Source organism: Ornithorhynchus anatinus, chromosome 17 (assembly GCF_004115215.2).
Source record: "Ornithorhynchus anatinus isolate Pmale09 chromosome 17, mOrnAna1.pri.v4, whole genome shotgun sequence".
NCBI lineage: Eukaryota > Metazoa > Chordata > Mammalia > Monotremata > Ornithorhynchidae > Ornithorhynchus > Ornithorhynchus anatinus.
Window position 1 is genome coordinate 31,220,745 of NC_041744.1, and position 16,345 is coordinate 31,237,089.

Below are 16,345 nucleotides of genomic sequence, written 5' to 3' on the forward strand. Positions count from 1 at the left end.
CAAAATTATTATTATTATTCAGGGAATCTACACTGTAAACTTGTGTGGGCAGAGAACATCTCTACCAATTCCATTATATTATATTCTCCTAAGCACATAAGACAGTGCTCTGAACACAGTAAGAGCTCAATAAATGAGACTGATTGGAGAGATTCTGCTGTTTTGGAAGGGGGGCCAGCTAGGATGTGATATTTGAGGAACATAGAATGGTGGATGTGAATTTGGGGGTTTAAGGAGGGGTACACAGGAGTCACAGAGAAATGGAGGAGTGATTGGGAAAGCCATGGCGGGGCCAGGGGGTGGGGATGCGAGGGGGAATGGTAGGAGAGAAGGGAAGGAATATTTATCAACAGTATACAAGATTCAGGACATTGTGTGATGATGGCACTATTTTCCTATAAAAGTGTAAACTACTCCATACTCTTTACCTAATGCTCTGTAATAAGTGATAAATTGTACATACAAACAGGAATCATATCCCTGTATCCAGTGACCTCAATGGAACATTTTAAATTGCTCAATGATGGTATTCAGGCTTTAGATTTCTCTGGTGGGGGAGGAGACCCTAAAGGAGAGAATAAGTACAAAGATTCAAATTTACAAACTGTTAAAAATACAGCTAGAATTGCCAAACTAAAACATTTTCTCTGATGCCAATAATACAAAAGAGAGGAATACTTTAGAGTATCTGACAATTTAGATTAGCCAACAGCACTGTTTCAGAATTTACATTTTAGAATTTTAAAGTGCAGATTTCAGGGACAATAATAAAACATATCTCTTTGAAGTACTCGTTCATATGGGCATTTATATTTATTAATCACATTTTGTAATTGCACTTAGATAAGCTAATATAAGAAACTTAATTTTAATTCAAGATCATTCTCATTGAAAGTATTCAGCCTCAGCCTTGTTCAAGTAACAGTCAACTATGTGTATATTAGTACAACACAATATGCACTGTGTTTTGTCTCATTGCTTAATTAATCCAGTACAATGGACCAAGAATTTGTTGCAATCTGGAACACAGTAATTTACTACATGAAACATTATATGGTCTTTATTGCACAGAGTACTTACAGATACTCAAAAAAAAATCAAGCTTTATAAATGAAATGTTTTGATTTTATGGAGATAAAAATAAACAGTAAGAAGGAACGGCGTTCCCAGTGGAAAGTACGCAGTTTTGTCAGAGGACTTGAGTTCTAATCCTAGCTCCATCAACTTGTCTACAGGGTGACCTTGGGAAAGTCAGCTAATTTCTGTGCCTCAGTTATCTCAGGGGTTAAATGCAGATGAAAGTGGTGAGCCCCATGTGGGACATGAAATGTGTTCAACCTGATTGTCTTGCATCTGTCCCAGTGCCTGGCAGGTAATTAAGTGCTTAAAAACCATCAAAAAAATTATGCTCCAGATTAGTAGAGTGACTTCCTTTTAAAGTGGGAACATTCTTTGATGAAATTCAAGGTAATGTATGCTCTGTTCATTATACATTCAGAGTTTATTTCTGGGGAAGCCACTTTTTTCAGATTAGCAGATGTAAACTTGTTTTGAATGACTGTTTTTGTTTCACATTTTTTTCTCGATGACACTGAGAAATTAAAGGTCCCATTGTAATTTAGATAGGAAGTTCTAAGGGTCTTGGGTGGGTGAGGATGGCAGAATTGTTCAGCGTGCCTCAGTGGAAAGAGCCCAGGCTTGGGAGTCGGAGGTCATGGGTTCGAATCCCAGCTCTGCCACTTGTCAGCTGTGTGACTGTGGGCAAGTCACTTAACTTCTCTGGGCCTCAGTTACCTCATCTGTAAAATGGGACTGAAGACTGTGAGCCTCACTTGGGACAACCTGATTACCCCGTATCTACCCCAGTGTTTAGAACAGTGCTCTGCACATAGTAAGCACTTAAATAAAAAAAAAATATTTGGGCCTCACCCGTGTATCAGAAATGGGATCTTCTTTTTTTATAGTACCACACGCCATGCCCAAGGGAAGACTGAAATAATTCACCCCAATCAGAAGTCAGGACGGTGGAAGAGACAGTAGACAATTAATCTAACCTTCCGACCTAGAATTAGGACACAATCAAGTCTTCGCTGAGTGCTACTATACTGACACTAGCTCCAATTCACATAGAAAGGAGAAATTTATATTCCAAAACCAATGCCGAGTCATCCAGAGTGACTTTAGGGATATGCTCTCATATTTAGGCAGTACTCTTGCCTAGGTTTCCGAGCAGGTCCTTAAAGGTCACCCTGGGGTTAAGAATTTAACCAGTGGGTCATAATGGAATACTGGATGGAAGGTTAGGGATGTAAACATGGGAGAGAAGCAGCATTGTGCAGTGGATAAAGCACAGGCCCGGAAGTCAGACGGTCATGGGTTCAAATCATGGCTCTGCCACATGTCTGCTGTTTGACCTTGGTCCAGTCACTTAACTTCACTGTTCCTCAGTTACCTCATCTCTAAAATGGGGATTGAGACTGCAAGCCTCATGTGGGACAAGGAACTGTGTCTAACCCAATTTGCTTGTATCCACTCCAGCACCTAGTAAGGTGCCTGGCACATATTAAGTGCTTAACAAATACAGTAATTATTATTATTACTTTCCCAATGATTATGACAAATGAATTTTGCTTCATCATGTGCTGGGAGAGACTGTGTCCATTAATTGTTCTGCCTACAAGGAAAGATAATGAACTAACATTGGAAAACTACCAATGAAGGGTATAGAAGTGCAAACTATTCCATCTTATAATAATTTTATTTGCTACTAGGAGAGAGATTAGTTTTTTCAGCTACCTCCACATCAATTACACAAAAGAAATGTGTAACAGAAAGGTGCTCTGTGCACTTCTTGCATACAATACTGTTCTTTTCCATTACCCCGGGGAAAAATGGAACTGATGATCACTGGAGAGAGTTACTTCAGATGGAATCATTAAAAAGACTTTAGCCAAAGTCATTATCAGGCTCATTCTGTCAGAATTTTGCTTACCACTGGACTTGGTTATTTAGATAAATGGAGGGCATTGGCTCTGAAAATGGAATGGTGATGACAAAATGGCCTCTGTTATTATATCATAAAGAATGGTTATGAAGTGTCATTAGAGTAACAGTTTGAACTAAATAAGTCTGATGGATCATTGCATTCAACATGTCATTGTAGAAAACCTGAAACACAGGAATACAGCATAACATTTTCTAGTGATCTTTTGAGCTGTCTTTGAGGTTTGCAGGATATTAAATAATCGTTCCTAATGATATGTTTCTAACTCTGATAAGGTCTGAAGAGGAATACTAGTCATGAGGCAGAGTGGTTATGGAGAAGGACAAGTGTAACAATATTAGGAATATTGGGCTGGTATTTTAAGAAAGAAAACTAAAAAACTAAATGTCAGGAGCGCAGATTTTGAAAAATTCTCCCGAGGTGGTGGTGGGGGAAGGGGGTTGGGGAGGGGGTGGGCAGGGGCAGAAAGGTAGAATACATTGTGTTCTCCTTTATTATGATGAATTCTATAATCGTGTTCCCAATGTACAATTGATAAGCCTGTGTGTGGTATGTGCGATTTTCTCTATTGAACCACTGGAGAAACTGCGGCAAATGCATCCTTGCTTTGCCACCCACACCCCCAGACCCCCTCCCCGATCATGTCACTCAAGGAGGTCCATTTCTGGGTAATGCCTGCTTCCTGGGGAAGGTCACATGGTAGTGGGTATGTTCCCCTTTGTGCTGTGTTCTCTGTAAAGATAGCCTAGAAGGGCTTGCCCACTACTAAGCAGCGTGGCTTAGTGGAAAGAGCCTGGGCTTTGGAGTCAGAAGTCATGGGTTCGAATCCCAGCTCTTCCACTTGTTAGCTGTGTGACTGTGGGCAAGTCACTTAACTTCTCAGTGCCTCAGTTACCTCATCTATAAAATGAGGATTAACTGTGAGCCTCATGTGGGCCAACCCGATTACCCTGTATCTACCCCAGTGCTTAGAACAGTGCTCTGCACATAGTAAGCGCTTAACAAATATCAATATTATTATTATTACTAAGTGCCTAACACCATCCTCAGTGCCTGCAATAGGCTGAATCATTTTTCCTATACCCTTGGTAGGCCAAGTTCCCAAGATAAATTGCTTCTGATATAGGATCAGGGACATGACTCTGTTTACCCCACCTCAGAGCCATGAAGGATCAAAGGTACATGCCTCAGCTCAAGGACTGAACTGATGGCAGTATCTCCCAGAGCCTCCTCACTATCCCCAACCCTGTGACCACTGAGACAGTGGAAGGATGGGGCTTCATTCTACCCAGTTCAACATATACGCATAGCATAAAACTAAGGATGTGGTGAGTGTTTATTCTCCTTAACCCAAATTAAGCCAGTGGGAGCCCCTTCCCTTTCTCTTTCCCTGACATGCACATGCAGGAATGATTAAACCGCATGACATCATGTCTTGCTGCTAGAGGTGAGGTGACCCATCCCTGTGTATAAAAAGCAATCATGCTTCCAGTAACTGAAAAATGTTTTCTCAAACAGCTGGTTTTTCTGTAGATAAAAACACTTTGCCAGAATCTAAAAATTCAATACTTGGTTAAGAATTGAGCTCTCCTTCTGCCCAGATCCAACTCCCCCAAGATGCTTTCCCTACAGTATAACTGCCTTCAAACAACTGCTTTTCTAATTTCAACTTCTCCCCTATACTTTGCCTTCTGCTCCAATTCCTGCTCTGATGCCTGGATACAGGGATGGTTTAGTGGGTCTAACAAAGATCACCATAAACTATTTAATCTGCAAATTCTAATGGTTTTACAATACATGATATTCTCCTCTATTTGGTACTTAAGTGGGATATGACTCCTCAAGACCAAAACCTCCCTTATGAATGCCTCTGTTGTCTGGGTACCTTCCCAAGAACTTAGTACATGCAGTGGGTACTTATTAAATATTACTCTCACACTAGATAACCTACCTGCCCCTTCCAGGTTGACCCATATGGACACTCTTGCTGAAACAGAGGGGTAAGGGAGAGCATTTCTCCCCAACCTACTCTTCCCTTAAGCCTCAATTTCCAAGTTCTGAAAAATCTCATTTATATTTTGGACATTTAGTGGTTGTAGATTTCTTTCATAAAGAAAGCTCCATTTATAAAATGTGGGGATAGTTGATGAGAAGATTATTTTACTATTACAGCATCAAAACAATTATAAGCCACCCTTTTAGAGTGCGACTTGAAAGGTAAAATTATCAGCAATTGAACCAATTTCCCAGTATTCCTTAGGAAATTCTGTTTCTTAAGGTCCTTGGCAATTTTTGTAAATAACTGAAATTCCTCAGGAACCAGATGTGCATTTAATAGTGTTCCTGACTTGCATTTTAAACTGCCCTAAATGTACACTACTATTTCAAAGGTGTGGGCATTTGAGCAGGATAATGAATTCAGGCCTAAAAGGATTTCTAAAGCCCTATATTTCTAGTAAAAACAAATACACAAACAAATGGAAAGAGGTAAAGGAACTTGGAATCACTGGAACGTCTTTTTGAGGCAAACAGTTAATAATTAATAATAATTATGGTATTTGTAAAGCACTTACTATTTGCTAAATGTGGTTCTAAGAGCTGGTGTAGGTAACAGTAATCAGGTTGTCCCATGTGGAGCTCACACTCTTAAACCTCATTTTACAGATGAGATTACTGAGGCACAGAGAAGTTAAGTGGCTTGCACAAGGTCACCCAGCTGACAAGTGTCAGAGCCGAGATTAGAACCCCCATCAAAAACATCTCTTTATCATGATATATTTTCAACTTGGTATTTACATCTGTCAACCACAGAGTGATATTTGAGGAAAAAACCATATCGAAATCTTGAGGCAGGTTACACTCATGATAGTTATAAACAGCAACGTAAGTAAATTTACAGTGTCTAAATCTTGATCAGAAATGAATTAGAATATGCTCCAATCCCCTTCACCTCAATCCCTTCCTGGGTTTTGGAACAGTTTTTGTTTGTAAAATCATAATGACCTATTTTCCATTCCCTCAGAGAATGTATAAAAGCATAAAATGACAAATATTCACTTCTTTATAATTCATTCATTCAATAGTATTTATTGAGCGCTTACTATGTGCAGAGCACTGTACTAAGCGCTTGGGATGAACAAGTCGGCAACAGATAGAGACAGTCCCTGCCGTTTGACGGGCTTACAGTCTAATCGGGGGAGACGGACAGACAAGAACAATGGCACTAAACAGCGTCAAGGGGAAGAACATCTCGTAAAAGCAATGGCAACTAAATAGAATCAAGGCGATGTACAATTCATTAACAAAATAAATAGGGTAACGAAAATATATACAGTTGAGCGGACGGGTACAGTGCTGTGGGGATGGGAAGGGAGAGGTGGAGGAGCAGAGGGAAAAGGGGAAAATGAGGCTTTAGCTGCGGAGAGGTAAAGGGGGGATGGCAGAGGGAGTAGAGGGGGAAGAGGAGCTCAGTCTGGGAAGGCCTCTTGGAGGAGGTGATTTTTAAGTAAGGTTTTGAAGAGGGAAAGAGAATCAGTTTATAACAAACTGTATATACACAATCAGTGTATAACAAACATTAATGTATGAGAACAGCAAGGTTGAGTTGGTGCTTTTAAAATTGTCATTTGAAAACCTCTCTTCTGTGGTGGTGGTGGTGGCCTGACATCCTGAACCTCTGGAAGCCACCCATTGGAAAGGGAAACAGCCGATTTCTCTCAAAAATAGAGAACTAAGACACTTTAAAAGGTAAAGGACACATCAATGGGAAGCAACCTCCTACATTGAAGTGATCCAGCAGTTACCTAAAGTATAAAAAGGGAGATGGAGATTTCTTGCGGCCTCAGTATAAATCATTGGTTGAAAAAAGATGGTCTAAGCAGCAAAGAAATAGGATTGGAAGCGCAGAGGCCTCTAATCTATTTCCAGACTAAAACTGACACTTGCAAGACTTTGAGGAAAGGTTTCCACCTGAAACTTAGAAATTACAATAAATTTAGGATAAATTAAATGGGCTTAAATTTAGCAAGATAATATTGCAGTCCCAGGAGTTATTTGGAGGATTAATGAGATAATAGATAAGTGACACTATTAAGTATTCACTATTAGGTATTATAAGTAAAATATGATCTGATGAAGACCTTTATGGAAAAACACACATTTCTAAATTTCCAATACTAATAGAAGGTATTTCCTATTAATTTCCCTATACTAAATATGAAGGAGATAAGTTTAGGAGATACTAAATATGAAAGATAAGTTCCCTTTTCATTAGTTTCATTCTTCTATTAAATACATACAAATCTATATCTCAGTCCATACAAAGAATCCTTTCAAATAAAATAATCTTTCCTCAGAGAGCCAAATATAAAGCAATTTAAGCATATCGAACCATCTGTGGTTATATTAATATTCTAAGTTAAATTATAAAGAATATACTTTCTTACGTGAAGTAATTTAGGGACTTTCCTTGATTCATTCAATCATATTTATTGAGTGATTACTATGTGCAGAGCACTGTACTTGATGATGATAGAAGATAATGAAATTATGATTTGAGGAAACTATATAGTCTTGGAGAGAAAATGAGACAGATGAAGGAGATGGAGAAGGAGAATGAGAAGGAGATGTGTAGGAGAAATGTATTCAACTTCTGCAAGATTGCATGTGGGTTGTACTTCAAGTACAAGAGAAAACAGTGTGCCTAGTGGAGAGAGCATGGGCCTGGGGTCAAAAGACCTGGATTCTAGTCTTCACTCTGCCACTTGTTTGCTCTGTAACCTTGGTCTAGCCACTTCACTTCTCTGTACCTCAGTTACCTCATCTGTAAAATGGGGATTAAGACTGTTAACCCCATATGGGAGAGTGTCCACCCTAATTATCTGTGTCGACCTCGGTACCTAGTACAATGCCTGGCACAAATTAAATGCTTAACAAATACCTTTAAAAACTTTTACAGGCATTAAGACCTATACAGGCATCTGCAGGCATCTGCATTGAGCGTGGCTCAATGGAAAGAGCCCAGGCTTGGGAGTCAGAGGTCATGGGTTCGAATTTCAGCTCTGCCACTTGTCAGCTGTGTGAGTGTGGGCAAGTCACTTCACCTCTCGGTGTCTCAATTACCTCATCTGTAAAAAATTGGGATTAAGTCTGTGAGCCTCACTTGAGACAACCTGATGACCCTGTATCTACCCCAGCACTTAGAACAGTGCTCTGCACATAGTAAGCGCTTAACAAATACCAATATTATTATTATTATTAAGTGTGCCTACACACACATACACAGACACACACATGGGATTTGGAAAACAATGAAGTTCACCAAGTACCTAAGGCTTCTTTTCATTTTGATAGAAGTTGCAGAGCAATTAGAGTAATGATGCACTAAAGCCTGTTGCATTGTTTATGCTAAGGGACTATTTTCTAAATGCATAATATTTCAATTAGTTAAAACATATGCTTCAGGAACTGATGAGAGAGGGTCAACTGAACAGCAAAAACAGTTATTTCTGTCATTTTCAAGTGATTTAGAAATGATTTGCCTTTATTTGTGTGATGGCTAGAGATAGGATGTACTATGTTTAGGACATTACTTATTTTATTTGATACATTTCTACTGGATTTTAATGTGCAATTTGGATAATTTAGTATACCTAACCAGAGCCCCCTTAGGTGGCATTAGCTATAATACTTAGCTAATCATAATAATTTTATAATCATTTTCTATAATTGAATCAGTATATTTAATCTCTTATTAATGTACAGTGGGAATTATTGTTTTCTACTCATTAAGAAATGTATTTTTTCTTTAATAAAAGTGTTTCTGTTAGTTATTCTATATAAAATAAATCCACCTATAGAAGAGAAATCAGTTTAAAATCTATAATTATTTTTTAGTGAAGTGTAGCACAAGTATATAAACTGGAAATAGAAGAGTATTTTGGAAAGTTTTGCAAAAGATCAAGCCCAAAATATTCTCATTTCAAGGCAAAGGGTGGTACCATGTTTTAGCAAATGTAAGAGTTGTCATGGCAACTTGGAATAATTTCTATCATAAGACACTCATCTTAAACTTTAACACTGCATAGAATTGCAGTAATTAATTTTGAATGAATTATTTGTTATAAGTGCATTTTTTTAGATGTCATCCTAAATATCAGTTACAAAATCAGAGTTTGCAAAATCATTTTAACCTTCCATTACTTCTGATTTGTATATTTAAAAGAGGCATCATCATCATATAGTAAATGTCTCCTGGATGCAGAACACTAAATTAGGTATTTAGGAAAATGCAATAGAAGCAAAGAATACTGTTCCTTAGCCAACAATACAATGGTATATTTTGACAATATAATCAGGCTTGAGTATTCAAGTAAATAATGTTTTCAATATTGTAGATGGAATGTACATAAAAGCAGCATGGTTTAGTGGAAAGAGCGTGGGCTTGGGAGTCAGAGGTCGTGAGTTCTAATCCTGGTTCTTTCACTAATCAGCTGTGTGACTTTGGGTAAATCACTTAACTTCTCTGTGTCTCAGTGACCTCATCTGTAAAATTGGGATTAAGACTGTGAGCCCCACGTGGGACAACTTCATTACCTTTATGTACCACAGAGGTTAGAACAGTGCTTGGCATATAGTAAGCGCTTACCACAGCTCTTAGAACAGTGCTTGGCATATAGTAAGAGGTTAGCAAATACTATCATGATTATCATTAACCTTATATTCTAAGAAAATGGGAGTTTATAACTTACACTGAGTATACATTTTTTTATTAGCAGGCATGCTTCTTTTCAGGTATAGGAAGAATCACTCTGTCCTTATGTGTGTCTGAATCAGAGAATATGCTGGCCAGCATATGTCAACAGTCAGTCTCTGGATGTAAGATGACTGGGGGGAAAAAGGAGGATTTGCTGCTGTGAATGCTGCTAAAGAAAGTAAAACAGCAATAGGTGTTTTTGGGTTTTGTTGTTGTTTTTTTTTAAAAAAGAAAAAACCCTGTGGAGGTACATGGCTATTGGGAAAACTTTCAACATGCCCAGAAAAGACTGCATCTGGGGTGTAGCAGTATAGAGAGATAAAATATCTAATTTTCCTGGTTTTTTAATAAATATTTCCATCTTGGTCTGCTTTTCTTCCTGATTACATTGTAAGCTCCTCCAAGAATATGAAACAAATCTCATGCCTCTGTTTAGACCTCAAAATATTTAGTTCAGTACTCTGTCCAGAATAGGGGTCTAATTGAGGATTAAAATGATAATGATAATTTGTTGGGGAAAATATTTCACTTAAGAGAGAGGTAAAGTAGGAGGTAATTCAATGTAAGACTGAGTTAAGTCAGTGGTTAATCCAGTCCAGAATTCTTCTGAAATTTCTACATTTCCCCCAGAAACTATTTTGGATTTCTTGAAAATAATTTTATCTATACACTCTTGGTACCAGAAAATCTTTATTAAAGCAAAACATATAGCACAGACAGATGGATATATGGAAGATAGAATGGGTATCAAGTGTTAGGACAGATGCAGGTGCATGGACATTTGAAGTAGTGTGGCCTACTGAAAAAAGTGTGGGTCTAGAAGTGAGAGGACCTGGGTTCTAGTCCTGACATTATTTGAATACTGTGTGACTTTGGGAAAGTCCCTTAACTTGTCTGTGCCTCAGTTTCCTCATCTGTAAAATGGGGATTCAATACTTAGACTGTGAGCCCTATGTGGGTCAGCGACTGTGTCTGACCTGATTACTTTGCATTTTGATACCGCAAAACAGTGCTTGAAACATATATCATTAGCAAACTTCATACTAAACAATAGGATGAAATATATAAATTATAGCTGTGATATCAAAGCCAGACATTCTGTTGACTGATATTAAAAATCTTTTTTCAGTTTCAAATTCCCTTTGCAGCAAAACAAAATGTTTATACAAAGAATGGATTACTGAATATTTGGGATTTGAATACCCTTAGAAAGTGGAAAATTCTAAATATTTTCAATGTATTGTTTGACTCTAAAATGACTTTGCTATGACTTACAGAATAAGATTGCTAATTATATAATTGCAACATCAATCATGATTGTTGAACATTTTGCATTACACAGGAGGTAATATGGTTATAAAGTGCCCTTATCACCTGTACAAGGTTAATAATCACAGGTGTTAATCCTCAAAATTGAACACATAAAATGGATTAAAATTAAAAGAATTCCCCCTTGTGGGATATAGGCTTTGTCTGACATCATTAGCTTGCATATACCCCAGCACTTAGTACATTGCTTGGCACATAGTAAGAACTTCAAATACTATAATTATTATTATTGAAATGGAAAATTAACATCCTTGATTGGTTCCAATGGAAGTCAAAATTTTGCTCTGGCACTGTAAAACCATCATCCCTAAAACACTTATTTAGTTTCCACAAATATTAAAATTAAGAATTTAATTTGAAGCATTTATTTCATCTTTAACATCAAGGAACGTATCTAAGGAAATTTCCTTGAAATTATGATTTACCCATTTTTCAAGTTCAATGGAAAATGGCATAGTAAAAAGTCAGGATTCAATTAGACTGTTTATTTTGTCAAACAAAATATACTTGAGATAGATGTAGCAAAGGGAATAAATATCAATCATTTTCTTAAAGAAAAGAGTTGAAACAATTTATTCCCTGCAATAATTCAAATTAGTATAAACACATAAAACAACTAGGTCTAATAAAACCATCATTCACCTCTTTGTTTATACTGCAATCAGACAAAAAGTGGAACAGTGCCAATATTAATAGTTATCACAAATTTGAAACACAAATAAATTCAGTTCATCCAAATACCCCATGAAGAAATGATTTTGTAAATTGCTTTAAGTGAGGAGATTCAACATCTGGGATTGGGGAAGAGGGTTCTTATTAACTTACACCTCTCATACTTATATGGAAACGGTCAGCTTCTGACAACAATTTCCATCTTTCAACTAAGTTGCAGTGCATTAAGACTTAGTCCTTACAGCTCATGTCTGACAAACACTGATAAAAATCATAGTACGTTTTATGGTAATTGAAAAGAAACACTGGGTTTTGTGCAACAGAAAGGAAGAAATTACTCAGAAGCCTTATGCCAACACCGCTTCCATTTTGTTGAAGCTGCTGATGGGCATTTCTGTGTGATTCTAATGAATGAGCTAGAAATCAGTCCTACAATTATCAAAACTTGAAAGTAGTCTTCATAATATGTTGATGTTGCAACAAACTGATCTTGATATATAATTTCAGGGGCTTTTTTTTAAGTATGAGGACAAAGTAAGCTATGTAAACAAGTCTGTGCTATTATGTAAATGCTTTTCAACCTGAACCACTGCCAAGTTTTTTCAGAATTGCTTTCACAATTCCCACCAGTGTGCAGAAACAGCTTCAATTCCATCAGCCTCCCAGAGGTACCATTTCTGACTCTTTAGGTCTGGCAATCCTAATAGTTTTTTGTCTTTCCACCAGTGCAGTCTTTAGTCAGTCCATGAGGATGTTCACTAGCAAAGGCTACTAAAAATGGAGGAAGAACTACTAAAAAAGATGACATTTACCAATGTCTCACCAAATTGTGGCCATGCCTCTAAATAATAAATAATAATAATGATGGCATTTGTTAGGCGCTTACTATGTGTCAGACACTGTCCTAAATTCTGGAGAAGGTTACAAGCAAATCGGGTTGGACATAGTGCCTGTCCCAAATGGGGCTCAGAGTCTCAATCCCCATTTTATGGATGAGGTAACTGAGGCCCAGAAAATTGAAGTGTTTTGCTCAAATTCACACAGCAGACAAGTGGCAGAGCTGGGATTAAAATGATTATATGGCCATGGAGATACAGTTCCAATGTGTCAGTAAGGAGAAAATTTCAGAAGGAACACTTACGAAGAATTAGAATCCTTTGAGTCTCCATTCCATCACTTGAAGGGAGTTCTCAGTTGCCAGTTACATTTCAGTATCACACTTCCACTGCAAAGACAAGTATATACACTTTCTAGCTGAGTATCACATTTACGCTGCAAAGACATGCATACATTCTTTCTATCTAGTTACTACCTACCATACTAACAGTAGCAAAATTGGTTTTCATACTCCTCTCAAATACTAAACATGGTATAAGGCTTATGGAATGATAGAAATTCTGAGTATGCGAGGTAAACAGGAAACAAAGACCTACATAAAGGGTTATCTGTGGCCATTTGAAATTCTTCCTTCATCATTTAGGCAAAAGTCATACCTTAACTGTACCCTATAGTAATTCCAAAGGAGTGAAAAGACTATGATCTTCAATTATGAGAAGTGATGAAGGAAGAAATTACAGGAGAGTGATAGGATGCATCTTTGAGGCTGAAGAAGACTCAGTCTATGAATTCGTATCTTGTCTTCAGTGGAAGCCCTTGTGAGTCAGCACACTGTCTTTGAATACATAATGTTCAGACCCCAGCTTTCAGACTATGCCTCTCTTCTCCTTTTGGGTTACTCTGGACTTTGTTAGTTATGGGCAGGGAATGTGTCTGCTAATTCTGTTGTTATGTCCTCTTCCATAAACTTAGTACAGTCCTCTACACACAGTAAGCACTTAATAAATACAATTGATTGCCTGCTTGTGGCCTTGGGCAAGTCACTTCACTTCTCTCTGCCTCAGATATCTCATCTGTAAAATGAGGGTTAAGACTGTGAGCCCCATGCAGGACAGGGAATGTGTCCAACCTGATTTCACTGTACCCACCCAAGCGCTTAGTAAAATGTCTGGCACCTAGTAAGTGCTTAATAAATCCCAGAATTATTATTATTATTGATACTTCTTTGCCTTATTAATGAAGCATCCATTAATGAAGTGCTTCTGGGAAGCTGTTAAATATAGAAACTGGATCTGAATCATGAAGGATGACCCATTCAATTCAGGTGACTTGAAAGGCCTTTGATGACATGGGCACCATAGTGCCCTATCAGACCTAAACAAGAATGAAAACTGTTTGGTGAGTTCGCTGTGGGAACACAGGGCACCCAAATCAGAGTAAACCTCAAAACCAATGGCTCATACCTACCCTAGGTGGCCTAAGGAAGGGGTTTGAGAAGTGATGATAAATAAATACTGATTGCATTATATCACTGACACGGTGTGTTAGGCTTTTTCATTAGATTGGCAATCTCCTTAAAAAAAAACACTCTTCCGTATTTTCAGAACCTGTTCCTAGCTGCCTAGAACAGTGCTTTGAACTCAGTAGTGACTAAGTATTAGTAGTGACTCTAAGTATTATACCAGCCAGATTGCTGATTAACTGAACTGCCCATCATAATAGAGTGCTATACATATACATTTGATCATATATTGTATTATATATTAAATAAATTTTAATCCCCAATTTAGAGGGGAAGTACTGGGAAGCTGAATTTCTCTCCATCTCTTCATCTCTTCGGTTACACATCCATAATCAAGGCATATTCATGGTCAGTAGTAATAAGAAAATAAAATACAGGGATGCCAACTCTTGAAAATTTACATTGAAAAATCTTAGGAATCATGGTAATGGACAAAACCTCATTTTACACAATAATATATTGCTCCACTAAAAGTAAAAAATAGAAAAAATAATGTATTTTCCTCATGACTAAAAGCAACCCGCTTTTAATTTTACCAATCTCCCAAATTTCTAACAGCTTAACTGTATTGATATAAGAGGTCTGTTGGATCATATGTTTTGCAAGACAAGAATGTCTTTGAAGTACTTTTCCAAGAAATATGTGTCATGACAGTGTGTACAGGCACAATTTCCTATTTCTAAACTTGGAATTATATGTGGCATATCTCCAGATTCCTGTTTTTTTTTTTGCTGATTCATAATTTTCCTTACAAGGTAACTCCTTGTGAAAAAGGATTAATAACTTTGATTTTTATTCAGGAAGAAGAGGATCAGCAAAATAAATCTCTATGGTGCCCCACAGAATGCTTCTTGAGGGTCTAAGGATAACAAATTTGTTTACGATCCCCACTTTTTTCTCTGTTAATAATCACTGCCTCAGTCAAGCCACCATATTATTCTTGCTACTTTCTATAACATAAACCATATTTTACAGTACTGTAAGGGTTAAATGAGTCTGAGTTCTCAGTTTTACTATACCATTTCACCTTCCATTTTGAGAGCCAAAGAGCATTTCCTCATCAACAGCATTACTGAGCACTTGCTGGGTTCAGAGCACTGCACCAGGGCTTGGAAACTTTCAGTTCAAGTGTGAAAGGCACGTTTCATTTCCTTGACTGAATTACAGCCACCCCATAATTCATACAATTCATACAATTCATATTTTGAGATATCCATCCAACAAAATAAGCACCAAAGGGACAGGGTCTTTATCTCTCGATGTCTTGCCTCACTCTGAAAATCAACTTCTTTGATTCTATTAAACTCTTCAGGCAAGGCTAACTTCAGACAGTACAAAAGTGAACAGTCATCTCAGGATGCAAGTCAAATTGGGTGGCAACCTGGTGTAACAAAGGTGAAGGCAAGACTGTAACAAGAGAAGAGGTAATAGTTGGCGAGGATGGCCATGAAGCAAATGTGATAGCCTGGGAGGGCAAGAGGGCAGTGGGTGTGCTGTAGTGCTAGCCCAAGGTTAAAGGGCCGAGCTGCCACTCCCAGGGAGGGTACACAGTGTAACACAATGACATCATTCAGCACAGTGCATGCATGCCCACTATAATGATATTGTGAGGAATGGCAAAATGTATGCCACGATACCTTCTATACAATTACATTTTCAAGGACTATAGCCTGACTGTATCATGAGTAACACCTGTATATAATAGCTAAAAAGCAAGAGAAAAAAACTAATGTTAAAAAAATCAAGTAACTGAATAAACAAGTAAATGGGTGTCAAATGTAAGATTAGATAACACATGAAGAAGAAGGTGACTGATGAGATGGTGTGACCAAGAAGCTGGGCGAATACACAGACTCAAATGAAAATCTTCACTTAGCCCTGCAACTACCAATGCTTGATTCAGTCATTATCAAAGAACCTTGATTGAGACTTAACCTGAAGGAGATACAAACAGGTCCACATAGGCTTTTTTTTTAACCCTTCATATAAAAGTGATATAGGAAATTCCCAAATCTCCTCTAGATTGTTTCAGATTTACTCAGTGAACAGTAAAATGGATCTTTATCTGAATCCTTTGCTGATTACTATAAACTCCTACTCTCCTTAGCGTTGAATTTTACATTCATCTACAATTCCCTGCCCCTTATATAATCTAGGACTATATTTATCTTTAAACATAAATAAGTTACAATGAATTCAGTAACATGACTGATCCTACTCGTAGTGG

The 16,345-nt window shown here is 37.6% G+C and overlaps 1 long non-coding RNA gene across 3 annotated transcripts in view; it reads right to left on the bottom strand.

Annotated features, from left to right (window-relative positions):
- Positions 1–16,345, bottom strand: part of LOC114817910 — a 113,253-nt gene that overhangs the window by 57,382 nt on the left and 39,526 nt on the right. For all 3 annotated transcript variants that reach the window (XR_003765751.2, XR_003765748.2, XR_003765747.2), the window contains exons 3-4: positions 12,901–12,984; positions 464–565 (exon numbers count right to left, since the gene is read on the bottom strand). This is a non-coding gene — a long non-coding RNA (uncharacterized LOC114817910). The remainder of the gene's footprint in view (positions 1–463; positions 566–12,900; positions 12,985–16,345) is intronic.